We start from the raw sequence: 13,530 nt of genomic DNA on the forward strand, positions 1-13,530 counted from the left end.
ATGAAAACTAGGACTCCCCTGTCCTACCCCTCCTCACACCCAATTCTCTCTTCAGGGGGAACTAATTTCAACTCACTTAGGATTTTATTCTGATATTTATATTTCATATGATACTTTTATATCTATTAGCACATTTCTAAAAGTGTGTTTTATAGCTAGTTCCTGATTGTTCCATTTTAGTTATTACGTATTCACTTTTCCCTGTGGAAGAAAGATTAGTTCTCACCCCCCATCCTTTACATCCTTACATCAAACACGTCACACGTGCCCTATCCTCCCAGCATCCCGCTCTACTGTAACATTTGGTTAAGTCAATATTCACTGTTTACAGCAGTCTGGCAAGGTAAACGTTATTCCCAAGAGTGCTGAGCAGGACTCAATGACTTTTTCTTTCTTGGATAATTGTTCATTTCTCCCTGAGTTATTAGTGGTTCGGTTTGGTTTTTGCTGTTTGTTTAGCCGCTGGTAAAGAATCCGCCTGCAGTGCGGGAGACCTGGGTTCAATCCCTGGGTTGGGAAGATCCCCTGGAGAAGGGAAAGGCTACCCACTCCAGTATTCTGGCCTGGAGAATTCCATGGACTGTATAGTACATGGGGTCACAAAGAGTCAGACACGACTGAGTGACTTTCACTTCACTTAGCTTTGTATACATCTAAAACGTATTCACCTCATCAAACTCTCTGAACTGCAAAACTCCTCTCAGTAAAGTAAAAACATCAGGTAACGGGGGAGGAGGGTCTACTTTCTTCTAGGAGACACGTGTCCTATACCTTTCACCTTGAGCAGTCTGGCTGAAGCGGTGGCTTTCCAGGTTTGATTGCACTGGCTTGTCCATCATCCTCAGCATCCTTCATCTTTTCCTCTGTGGGAACTCCTGGCTTCCCTTTCTTGGTTTAGTCTCTTACTTTGACAGAACACATCTCCCATTAGCGACCTGAGTAGAGTGCCCAGGACGCAGTTTTTGGGGGAGAATCTGTATGTCTTCAAATGTCTTGATTGGTAGTATGTTTTCAGGTAGGAAGTTATTTCCTGATAATTTCAAAAGTATTACCACATACTCATCTAGTTTCTAATGTGTCTATAGAGCAAGTCTGAAGTTACTCTGCTTACCAATTCTGCTTACATTATTCTTTCCTTTCTGAAATCATTTAGGACCTGGTATTCAACCCTAGAATCCTGAAATTAATAGGATATGCTTAGGAGTGAGTCTTTTTCATTCATTGGTGGCATATTCAGTATACTCTCCATCTGTGACTCATGTCTTTTAATTCCAGAAAATTTCCTTGTGATCTTTCTTTACCACTTACAGCCATTCTTACTTCTTATTTCCTCCTCCAGCCCGCTAGACACACAGGAGGACAGATCTGCAGTTCCCAGGACATGCTTTCCCATCTTCACACCTCTGCCCAGGCTAGGGTTTCTGTTCTGAATGCCTTTCCCTGCCCAGGGACGTCCCTGACCATCTCCTCTGAGCCCCCTGAGCACAGTTAACTCTCCTTTTTCTGTGCCAGAGCCCCTTTCTTTATCCTTTCATCTTTCCCACTTACTTCCCACCAGACTATAAATTCTTTAAAAGTGAAACACATTTCTATTTTCATATGAATCTTCAGTAGCTACTATGCAGCCAGCATATTAAACCTATTCCATTCAAAAATATGTGTTGAATGAATGAATCAAAAACCAATCAAATAACTTCTGGTTATTCCTGTTATACCATTGGCAGCTGGAAAGATTACAATCGGATTAAGTAAAATCTGAGAACTGTAGTTTTTATAAGTGCCCTCCAAAGGATTCTGAAGCAAATCCTGATCTGAAAACAGCTGCCTAGGCTTTTTGGGAGACTAAGAAGAGTATATTTGGGATCTCTAGGGTTAGGTGTCTCTGAGACTGGAGGAAAAGGAGAAGGGTGGAGAGAAGAGGAGGAAGGCAGAGGAGGAGGGAGGAAATCCTTCCAGAACAGAGATCTGAACCAGGATGAGATCGATATGAATAAATCCGAACCCTCTGGTAACCTGAGGCAGGATCAGTCCCATTTGAAACTGACCCAGAGGTTTCAAAGAGAGGCAGACTTCTGAGAAGCATAGTTCTCAGGATCTTCACTCTGAGATGAGGCAACCAGTCAGCTCTTCCCAGAATCACTGTTACTCACTTTGTGATACATCCTGCCTTTTGGAAACTGGCTGTGTATGAATGGAACTATATAATTACTTGAGTGTTTTATTGGGACCATAAAAAATTAAGAACCATCTGATTACCAAAGAGACTAACAATTCTGGGGTGTATGAATACAGGTTTTCACTCCGGTAAGCTTGGCAAAGCGTCATGGACTTAGCTAAAGAGCCTGACTGAGATTCCCACTGCCATCTACATGACTGTCTGACCACATATATTTACTTTTCCCTTTGTGCTTTCCCTCCTTGAAAATCATTATTCTAAGAGGATCAATTTATGACCAGAAGAAAGGATAATCAGAGTTGCAAATTAATTATACTTAGAGCATCTTGGGGAAGATTGCTACCTGATCAAATTATGTTCTAAAGATTTAGGTGTATTCTCCAGTGAAGACACTAGAATTTAATAAAAGTCATCCATATAAATGTATTTACATAGTACACCCAATCAAATGATGCTGTCATTCTACGATGTTAAAATAATTGCTTTTACACAAGAAAGACAACTTTCCTCCATGCAATAATTCCCAGTCCTAATTCTATAGCATCCTAACTTTGGTTTCATAAACTCTCAAAGCTGTTTTAAATGCTACTGATAAGTATCTACCACAGAGCACTGAAGAGTAAGTTAGAACAGGGATATGACAAAAATGAAAGCCTAAGAGAGTGTCACAACTCTGAAAATATTGAAAATCACTACCTCAGTGGTTGAATCAAATCACTAGAGTCCTCAAGTAGTAAGACTTTAGTAACTACTTTAGTAGTAGTAACTACTACTTTAGTAGTGGTAACATTTTTTTAATGTTTAAAAATTTCCTTAGGGAATTCCCTGGTCATCCAGCGGTTAGGACTCTGCACTTTCGCTGTCTGAAGCCCAGGGTCAATCCCTGGCTAGCGAACTAAGATCTTGCAAACCACAGGGTGCAACCAAAAATTTTTTTTGTTTTCCTTAAATTAAAATTTAAATATATTTTAAAACTATTAATTGCTGAAAGCATAAATAGTACCATCAGCTTATTATCAAAAGTGGAACTATAGGAAGAAAACCTTAAAGGGAAGGTATTTTACTTTTCAAAGTTTTTAGCCTTCCAGTCCAAAAAAAAAAAAATGGACTTTTGTCCTGGATTTTTGAAAAAGAGGAAAAAAAGAAACCCGTGAAGTTTAGAAGTAGATAGATGTGAGTTAGAATTCTGCCTCTAGGGAATTCCGTGGCAGTCCAATGGTTAGGACTCTGCACTTCCGCTGCAGAGGGCATGGATTCAGGGAACCAAGATCCCACAAACTGCCCAGCACAGCCCCCAAAAATAAAAACTCTGCCTCTACCTCTCAGTAACCTTGAATCAATCACTTTTCTCAAGACCATGGTATTTCCAGACCCAATAAATGAAATATTCCTTCTGTTACCAAACATTTAAAAATTGATAGTCCAAAAGTTAACATGTTTGCATAGTATTATTTGACCTCTTAAGTCTTATTTCCAAGTAACAGATATTTGAACACAACATAGCTTTGATCCCAGAGAAAGACCCAGTTAGCTCTAGTAGCAAATCTGCACTGACCAGCTGTTAGGCCCTGGGCAGGACGCCGAGCCTCTCTGAGCAGTTTCTCCCTGGCAGTAAAGCCCATCCCATGCGGTTGTTGCGAAGTGGGAGATGCTGTGAAAGGCCTTGCACAGGGCCCTGCACATGGTACATAATACTCAATAAATGGAAACTGTGGTCACCCAATTATTTTAAGAAAGCTTGATATCACATTTAACCATCTACTTTTCAGCCTTTGTAGTTAGGATTCCTTTCCTCAATAGTTTTCCTCTCCTTGTTTTCAGAATTGTTCTATATTATATCTCCATTAGTTTTGCAGAGCAAAAATAGATTACTGTATCATTGATTCCCTAAATCCTTATTACAGTATCTAAGTTTCTTTGTGTATGTTTTATATTTTTTCTCAGTCCTCTCTTTGCACCCCATGGGCTGCAGCCCGCCAGGCCTCCCTGTCCATCACCAACTCCCAGAGTTTCCTCAAACTCATATCCATTGAGTCAGTTATACCATCCAACCATCTCATCCTCTGTCATTCCCTTCTCCTCCCGCCTTCAATCTTTCCCAGCATCAGGGTCTTTTCAAATGAGTCATTTCTTCACATCAGGTGGCCAAAGTATTGGAGTTTCAGCTTCAGCATCAGTCCTTCCAATGAATATCAGGACTGATTTCCTTTAGGATGGACTGGTTAATTTAAAAAAATTAAATCTACTTATAAAAGGATTAACTTTATTAGAAAATAGACTCTTGGACTTTTTCTGGATTTTTTTATCTTTTAGGTTTATACAGGCCTATTATTTCTCAATTCAGATCCTTTCTCTATCCTTTACTTGTACTACTCTATTTTCTCTCTTCACAAAAGTAAAGTTAAAAGTTTATTTTCTGATACAATATAGAAAAAAAAATCATTTGTTTTGTTATGACCTGAATACGACAAAAAACACTCCCCTAACCTCAACAAATTCTTTTGCCAAGCTTGCTACCCTAGTATGTATTTATGCTAGCATTATTTCAGCCTCCTTAATGAAGATTAGTGAATAAACTAATAAAGATGTGCTTTATCATCATGTATATAAAAACAATACCACCTGGATTACAGTTCTGCAATTCTTTTTTTTTTTCTTTAAGTCTTTTTCACAAAGGAGGAAAGCTCTGAGGTTGATATATTTGTTTATAACATCAAGATCAAAGATGCAGAGCTTCTGTTCCTGAACAGGACTGCTATTCTGCTAGGATAGATAAGTTCTGTAAGACTAGCTGGAGACTAGGTATGAATGGAACTCACCAGTACTGAGTCTACCCTAGCCGTTGCCTTCCCTCCTCCAAGCCTGCCACTGGAAAGCAGACTATCTTATCTAGAACAGGTTGCAGGGCACCATGAAGAGGATCTGGGTATCTAAGAGAAGCCAACTTTAAAAGTCTAAAACCTAGAACAGCTATTGTTCCACTTCTTTTCCCCTCTCTCCTTTATCACATAAATAACATAAATCTCATAAATAACATAAACATAATATAAACATAAATAAAAGACCATGGCATCCGGTCCCATCACTTCGTGGCAAATAGATGCAGAACAGTGGAAACAGTGGCAGACGTTACTTTTGGGGGCTCCAAAATCACCGCAGATGGTGATTGCAGCCATGAAATTAAAAGACGCTTGCTCCTTGGGAGAAAAGTTATGACCAACCTAGATAGCATATTAAAAAGCAGAGGCGTTACGTTGCCAAAAAAGGTCCATCTAGTCAAGGCTATGGTTTTTCCAGTAGTCATGCATGGATGTGAGATTTGGACTATAAAGAAAGCTGACCGCAGAAGAATTGATGCTTTTTAACTGTGGTGTTGGAGAAGACTCTTGAGAGTCCCTTGGACTGCAAGGAGATCCAACCAGTTCATCCTAAAGAAAATCAGTCCTGGGTGTTCACTGGAAGGACTGATGTTGAAGCTGAAACTCCAATACATTGGCCACCTGATGCAAAGAGCTGACTCATTTGAAAAGACCCTGATGGTGGGAAAGATTGAAGGCAGGAGGAGAAGGGGACGACAGAGGATGAGGTGGTTGGATGACATCACCAACTCAATGAATATGAGTTTGAGTGAACTCCGGGAGTTGGTGATGAACAGGGAGGCCTGGCGTGCTGCGATTCATGGGGTCGCAAAGAGTAGGACATGACTGGGCGAGTGAACTGAGCATAAACCTCTACTTGAAGCACAGGTTAAACACTTCAGTTAAAGAAGAGACTTCCATGACATACTTTTTGCCAGAAATGTTGTTACTAGAAGCAAAATACATGAGGAACAGAAATGTAGGGAGAAGGGGTACTGATGCCCAGAAATGCCCTGTGGAAATGCGTCCATGCTCAAACAGAGGCCTAGCTAGGAAACTATGAGTAGGTACAACCCAGGACACGGGCCGGTGCAGGTGTTCCTTGAGTCAAACGATTACAAGTTTTGAGCGTTGAGTGATTGGAGGCCTGAGGAAGAGAAGGAGGTCAGAGTCTGAGTACAGCAAAAAAGCGTCGAGTGGGCATATTTCTGAGTTGGCTAGAAGAGGAATTCACAGGTGTTGGGGGTGCAGGTTGGGGTGGAGGAGAAAGCAGTTGCTAATAAGTAAGAAAGATCTACTCAGTCAATAAGCCCACCCATTCACGATTCTGCTTCTACTCAGCTCTTGTTTCTGTTCTTATTTCTTCTCTTGTCAAATAGAAAGTATCTCACCTTCCTGGCTGAGTACAATTTTGGACAAACCTATAGTGAAGGTTCCCCGAGAAGGGGAAGTATGAGAGTTAAAACTTGCTAATCTTGAAGTAACATGAAAACAAACAAAACCAGGGGCATTAAAAGTAGATAAGACCAAAGGAAGACTCTACAGTATGTATCACAGAGCCAGTGGCCACACTATCTGTAGACAAGTTACAGATGGAATTCAGGGTTATCAGAGCTGCCTAACAAGAAAATATGCCACCCTGTTTAGTAGTGAGTTCCTTATCACTGAGAGTGTTCAAGGGGAGTTGGGGAGGAGACTAGGAGAGGAATGAAGAGTTTCGTAAAGATCCACTCCAACCCCGTGAGTACACCATGACTAACTGACCTCTCCCTTCCCTTCTTAGGGATATAGTCATGAACCTGACACAGAGAGCCCCCTCCCTCGTGGAGGAACACGGTGATCAATGTCAATGATGGGAATAACTGTACTTTGGCCACCTCATGCGAAGAGTTGACTCATTGGAAAAGACTCTGATGCTGGGAGGGATTGAGGGCAGGAGGAGAAGGGGACGACAGAGGATGAGATGGCTGGATGGCATCACTGACTGGATGGACGTGAGTCTCAGTGAACTCCAGGAGTTGGCGTTGGACAGGGAGGCCTGGCGTGCTGCGATTCATGGGGTCGCAAAGAGTCGGACACGACTGAGCGACTGATCTGATCTGAAACTGGCTGAGAAGGTGAAACTGTATTTCACATTTCTATCCCACAACTATCTCCCCCTCTTCTTGACTTCCAAAGCAAAGAGCTTTTCTGACCTTGAAAGCCCCAGTGTGACCACAGAAAATAAAAACTCTTTGGATGATGATCTACACTATTCTTTTCTCAGCATAATGGAATTGCATTACCCCATGCGGCGGGCTGGGCTGTGAAGCTCAATGGTGCAGTACCATTTACCAGAACCAGGCCCAAGCTCCTCAAATGTGGGTGCTCCCTCAGAGGGAGTACCCAGCTCTGTGAAGAAGGTATATGAACAAACACACATCTTACAGCATTGATTTTTCTTTAAGATTTGGGGGAAGAAACATGATTGGCATTTGTATTGGTTTGTTCAATAAATCAAACAGTACAGAAAAGAATGCCAAGGTCACATAAATTTTTAAGATTAAATGCAGGATCTGAGAGAAAGTGCTTGCTTACACGGGAAGTATTTATGGTTATACCTACAGATCCCTGAAGGAATACATTCTTCCCCTAAATAGGACATTTTGGTAGAAAAGTTCAATCAGCAAAGATTTACTCCATGATCTTCAGGCAGCAACCCTTGCCTTCTGTTTTCAATTTTCTTCTTTGGAGGTCCAGAGATGAGTCCATAAAGAGTGTTGGTCCCTGAAGGTAATCTGTGCTCAAAATTAGCTGTAAGAACAGTTCCAATATTGGTCTTCTAGGTCATAATCAACCACTGTTCCTATAGCTCCGAAATTCTTCAAACTTAAATGCACTAATTTTCAGATTCTCCTCCCCTTCCCCAAGAATATTATAAAGCAATGTATAACTCGTGTATAAAACCAGAGGTATGCACAAAGCTGCTTTAGAAATCCTTATATGCAAAGCAAGAAAATAGTTCTGAAAATCTGCTAGCCCTCCATGTACACATAAGTATAATCTGGAAACAGGGCAGGCTACCAAGGGCAAGCCTTAGCTGGGAACAGGTGAGACAGGCAGCATTCTCTGAGTATAACTTGGGAATGTGGAAAACCCCTTCTCTACCACTCAGTGATGGCAGCTAAAGTTTCGGGCACTGGTTAAAGCATTTCTTTGTGCTGTCTCATATCCTTATGAAGCAGGGATTACTGTCCCCAATTTGCATGTGAGGAAATTGAGGATCAAGCATGTAAAAGCTGCCTAACTTAAAAGTGACACAACTGAGATTCAAATTCAGGTCTGACTTCAAAGTCACAGCATTTTTTCCACCATATTTTCCCCATGCTGTCATTCTGCCTTCTCCTTCTAACTTGTGTTTTTCTCTCCCTCCCTTTAAACAAACCCTTTTCTTACTCTAGTAATTATTAGATTGCTTACCATTTACCTAAAGTTCAACATGAGGCTTTAATTTCCTAGAAGCCATCATGACGTTGGGATTACGATGTCAAATGCCTGGCTGCTTTGTTCTCACAGCATCTTCTACTGTGGTGGGATTATTTAACTGCTATTAGGGCATAATCAATGGTTCAGCTGTCCATAGGACGGTCTGACACAAAAGCACCCACTATCAGTCAAACCAATCTAAGCTCGAGCATTATAGCTCTCTTTCCTTACCAGGTACAGTTTTCTGGTCACAGCTGGAACTCTGCTTAAGGTTAGTAGCCACACAAGAAGTAGCCTAAATGATCCCTGCAGTATACCAAAAGGTGCCTGAGCTGTTTCTATTGCATTCAGATAGACAGGACACCTTCTCTGTCAATCTGTCCTGGGTCAAATAAAATGGAAAGCAAATGATGCAAATTAATTTTGATTTCCAACATCTCTGGACACAGATATAAGGCTATCTTATTCCAAGAAGGATTATATCACCACAAACACTCTTCTCTGGTTTTTTTAAAAAATCACTGATTCTCTTTCTTTTCTTTGAATCTAACAATTTCTAAAATCAACTATCCACTTTTCTCTTTCACTCCACGCTAATAGTTTCACTCCATGTCTGACCCCTTTTCAAGAAACATCACTGTAATTTCTCCAGTGTTTTCTCTGATGACTAGATTATTCACTCTACGCCCCTCTTAACTCCTGTTTATAATTTTGAAGCCCTATCAAAGTCAGTTTCACTGTTCTTTCCAGATAGGCACTCAGCCAATATATTGCCAATAACACTCACTCTTGTGCTAACTTAAAATACACAGTGTAGCCTGCCAAGTATCCTTATTTGGCAAGAAGGTCCCTTAGTTCCCAAGATCTTTGACCATCCATTTTTAGATCCAAATCCTCAGTGCTTAATATTTGGATATCTCTCTCTTTTTAATTTGTCCTTATGTGTTCCCTGAAAGAATAAGGAAAAGAGATCAATCATCTGTTTGCTTTCCTAGACAAGAAAAAAATGTCCTTGCCATTATGGTCATTTACTCTGGAATTATTACCACTAAAACTTTTGATATAAACAAAAATATTTTCCAGTTTAAAAAAACTCCCAAAATAACCTCCAAAAAGTTATAATAAAAATTAAATTGTGAAAGATTAAACAGTACATATTGCTCTAAAAGACCATGTTTCTTTATCTTAATTCCCTCTTTCCAAACAAACTAAATTCGCATTCATTTACAATCTCCCAAATCTCTCACTATTGTAGAGGAACAGAAAACAAAGGCTCCACAGATGACTAAAACTATAATTAAAATGAAACCATTCTATATTTTTTGAAAGTCAAAAAACGACATGATATTTCATTGTGGAGATGGGCCTACTACAAAGAAGACATTAACTGTCTTGGATCTCTTGTTTACATTTTGTCTAAATGTGTCTGTCGGTTTGGTTCCACGGAATCCTAGCTGTTCATCTCAACGGAAGTCAGGAGAGCAAGGTTTCTCCTAAAACAGCTTTAAGGTTAAAATATGAATATGCTTTAACAACCACCTTAGCTCAAAAATTATCGAATTAATTCTGTAAGTCGATTCTAATTCACTATCATTCACGAGAAGCTGCTTATTGTAGTATCACTGGAATAGGACACTAAATGGTGTTGCTTTCATTATTAAGAAAGTAACAAAAATAGTAATTAAGTTTCCCCATAAACAGTGCTTATGCAAGACCAGAGGCGCATCAGAAACGAACATTTTCAGCACTCTAACAACGACTGCCCCGTTCAGTAAGTAACTCGATGTCCACTGGTCAGTTTTGTGTTAAAGTTTGTCTGCAAGCTGTCAGGAGCCAACGCGGCTTGGCGGCCGCTTCAGCCTTTACCCCCAGGCCTGGTGCACTTCTCCGAGCCCAGGAATCCGGGACGCCAGCGGATCGGCAAAGGGGCCACCCCGGGGCCCGCGGAAGGCCCGGGGGCCCCTCGAAGTGCGGGAGGGCGCGGGCTCCAGACTCACGGAGCAGGGCTGGCGCGGTCGCCCTTGGCGGAGGCGAGCTCCTGGGCCCGCTGGCAGGAAAGCAAAAGTTAGTGGGCTCTCCTCGCCCGCGAACATCTGTCCCGGGAAGCGGCCTGCACCCTGCGCTGATTTGGGAGACTCGCGACTCGCCTTGCGAGAGACGCCCGGGTCACGCCCGGCGAGGCCGGCGTTCCGGCGTCCGGGGAGGGAAAGCCGCGACCCGGAGGCGCCGCACGCCTGGCCGAGACGGCCGGAGACGCCCGGGCTACTTCCCACTCTTCCGGGCGCCAACTTCTGCATCGGATCCGCGCGAACTTCCCGAGCCGCTCCCGGCCGCGCAAGGCCGCGGGAGCCCGGGACGCCGGCCCCGGGTCGGGCGGGGGTGCCTGCAGTGGGGTCCGGACCGCGGCAGGGCCTGGGCCCGCGACGCCGGGACGAGTCGCGATCGCGATAGGCCTGCCCCCCACCCTCTCCCCTGCGGCCTCCGGCCTGGCCCCTTACCTGGCTCCCAGGCCGGGCGCGAGCAAGAGGCCCGGCGCGCGGCGAGGGCAGGGACGGCTACCGGGGTTCGAGGGGACGGCTGCCCGCGGCGCGGCTCCCACGCTTCCGCCCGAGTCAGGAGTTGAACATTCCGCCTCTCTGCCCCGCGCCAATGAGGAACACAGTCACGGCAACAGCACCACCTACCTCCGAGCGCGGAACCGCCGGGCCTCCCTGCAGGCGTCCCGCACGCCCGCCCGGCTGGCCGCAGCGCAGACGCGCCAGCCAGCCAGACGGGGGAGGGCGCTCCGGCTCCCGGGCTGCACCCCTGGGGCACCTTGCGCCCCGCGCCCCGGAACCCTGCCAGGCCGCCGCAGGCTTCACACGGCACCCCATACTGTGGGGGCGCGGGGAGAGGGAGTATGTCTCTGTGCCCCTTTGTGCCTTCACGATCTTTGCACTCAACTCATCCTTATCCATAAACATTGACTATGAAAAAAGCGCTGGGATACAAAGACAAGGGAGGTTGCTTCGTGTGGGACAGAAGTTAATTATCCACTTGGGAAGAGGACCGACGTGTACAGATATTTCTAGGGAGATAGGGCTGAAAGCTGCTTCAGTGAAATTATCAGTAGATACCTGCGTGATTTTGAGGAGGGGTCCTGGTCTGTTCTCCTGGTTGCTGACGTTAGCGAAGCCGATTTCAGATGAAACTAGAATGCATTCCAGGGGTGAGCAAAGGGTGGAAACCAGCACCGGGGAGAGAAGTTACGATCAGTGAGGAGAATGGTTCTATGAAGCAAACGGGAGACGAGGTTCGAAAGATACGGGCAGCACAATCCAGGGCTTACTGAGTTTGAATTTTATCATCTATGGACACAGGGGAACTGGGGAAAGTTAGACTCAAAGGAATGAAATAGCTTTTGTGGGTTTTGTTTTTAATGGTGATTTCGAGAGAGAGCAGTCCACAGTAGATGCAGGATGGGTTGCTAGGGCAAAACCGGGAAGCAGCATATGGTGACCACCTGGTTATGTGGTTATCAGGACTTGGCGCATACAAAATAGAATTAGGAAAGAAGAAACGGACTTGAGAGGCATGTTTCAGGAAGAAGCCACAGGAACTGGTGATCCACTAGAAGTGAAAAGAAAGAAGAAAAAGTCAGAGATGATGCCAAGATTTCAGACCTGGGTGACTGGAAGAATGATGGTGTCATTGACAAAAATAGAGATAAGCAGACTAAGAGCTGGCTTTCTGTTGAGTTTGAGGTCATGGGAGGAAAAACCGGTAGAGATGCCCCAGTTGAAACGTGAAACTGATTCAGAAAAGTGGTCGGGAGGGAAATATAAAATTTCTAAACCATTCATATAGTTAAAAATATCAAAGTGGAGAAATGAGTGAAAAAAAAACCCACTTTCTAGTCTGTGATTCAGATTAATTATTTGAATTTTCCCTTTGATTAAAAACTGGAAATTTCAGCATTGATAATCTATTTGGGGAACTGAAAATTAGGATTAGTGAAAACTGTCATACTAAAAATGAAAAACAAAACTCTGGTATAGGTAATCAAAGAATTCCATAAACCATCTAACCATTAAAGGGAAAACTAAAGCTCTTTAACACAGACCTAGGTATAGAGTGTGGAGAAGGAAATGGCAACCCACTCCAGTGTTCTTACCTGGAGAATCCCAGGGACGGGAGCCTGGTGGGCTGCCGTCTATGGGGTCGCACAGAGTCGGACATGGCTGAAGCAACTTAGCAGCAGCAGTAGGTATAGAGTGACTCCAGTTATTGCACCCCACCTTCAAAGGCACTAGATTGTAATGGAAAGGACACTGGGATGGGAACCTGACTTCTGGTTTTAGGCCTGCCAATTATCAGCTGGGGTATTTTGCTAGACAGGCCTCAGTTTTCTTCCCTGCAAAACAATATCGCCCATCAAATGTTAGCTGAAGTTTCCCGCTTTCAATTTCTGAATAATATGGCTTTAAATTTGGAGCATATGTCACAATATTTTTAGCCACAATCCCTTTCCTTTCCACCTGTTCTTTTCTTCATTTTATTTTTCTTCAGATAATTAGGCTAAGAGAATAACCAGCAGGAACAGTGAATACTAAAGGGTAGTCTCATAGATATGCTGAAAGGATAACCCTGTAAGGCATTCTCTTGTCTTTCCCAACTAGGTTGCAAGGTCCTTGAAGTCATATATTCTATTGTATCTGTTTATAGCTGAAAGAAATATATAATAATTGTGTAATAAACTGATTTCTTCAAGTCTGATTTTTCTTAGGTCAACTTGCCTGTTTCCTTATGGCTATACTGATCTCTTTAGGTCCCAAACTTAATAAATATACTCTAGTGTTTATTCCTATGGTCAATTTTTATTCCCAAGATCAACTCTGCTTTTTCAGACTTTAAAATCTTTTTGAAAGCAGATTGGTTAATTCTCACCAAGCAGAGTATAAGTTTACAAATGTAAATAGCAATAACAAAAGAGAGCTAGTCAAACCTCTCTTATCAGGCTTTCCTATTCCTTTATTTCACATGTCTCTGCAC

At 43.0% G+C, this 13,530-nt stretch overlaps 1 protein-coding gene across 3 annotated transcripts in view; it reads right to left on the bottom strand.

Moving 5' to 3' along the window:
* Positions 1-11,266, bottom strand: part of MAP3K20 (mitogen-activated protein kinase kinase kinase 20) — a 166,940-nt gene extending 155,674 nt beyond the window's left edge. Inside the window, exon 1 of one of the 3 annotated variants that reach the window (XM_027557437.1) lies at positions 10,998-11,247. The gene's annotated coding sequence lies outside the window, so the exon portion shown is untranslated. Of the gene's footprint in view, positions 1-10,997 lie in introns of all 3 variants that reach the window. The other 2 variants (XM_027557455.1, XM_027557465.1) reach the window with 2 other exon arrangements.
* Between the last annotated feature and the right edge of the window lie 2,264 nt (positions 11,267-13,530).

The sequence above is a fragment of the Bos indicus x Bos taurus genome, chromosome 2 (assembly GCF_003369695.1).
Source record: "Bos indicus x Bos taurus breed Angus x Brahman F1 hybrid chromosome 2, Bos_hybrid_MaternalHap_v2.0, whole genome shotgun sequence".
Classification (NCBI taxonomy): Eukaryota; Metazoa; Chordata; class Mammalia; order Artiodactyla; family Bovidae; genus Bos; species Bos indicus x Bos taurus.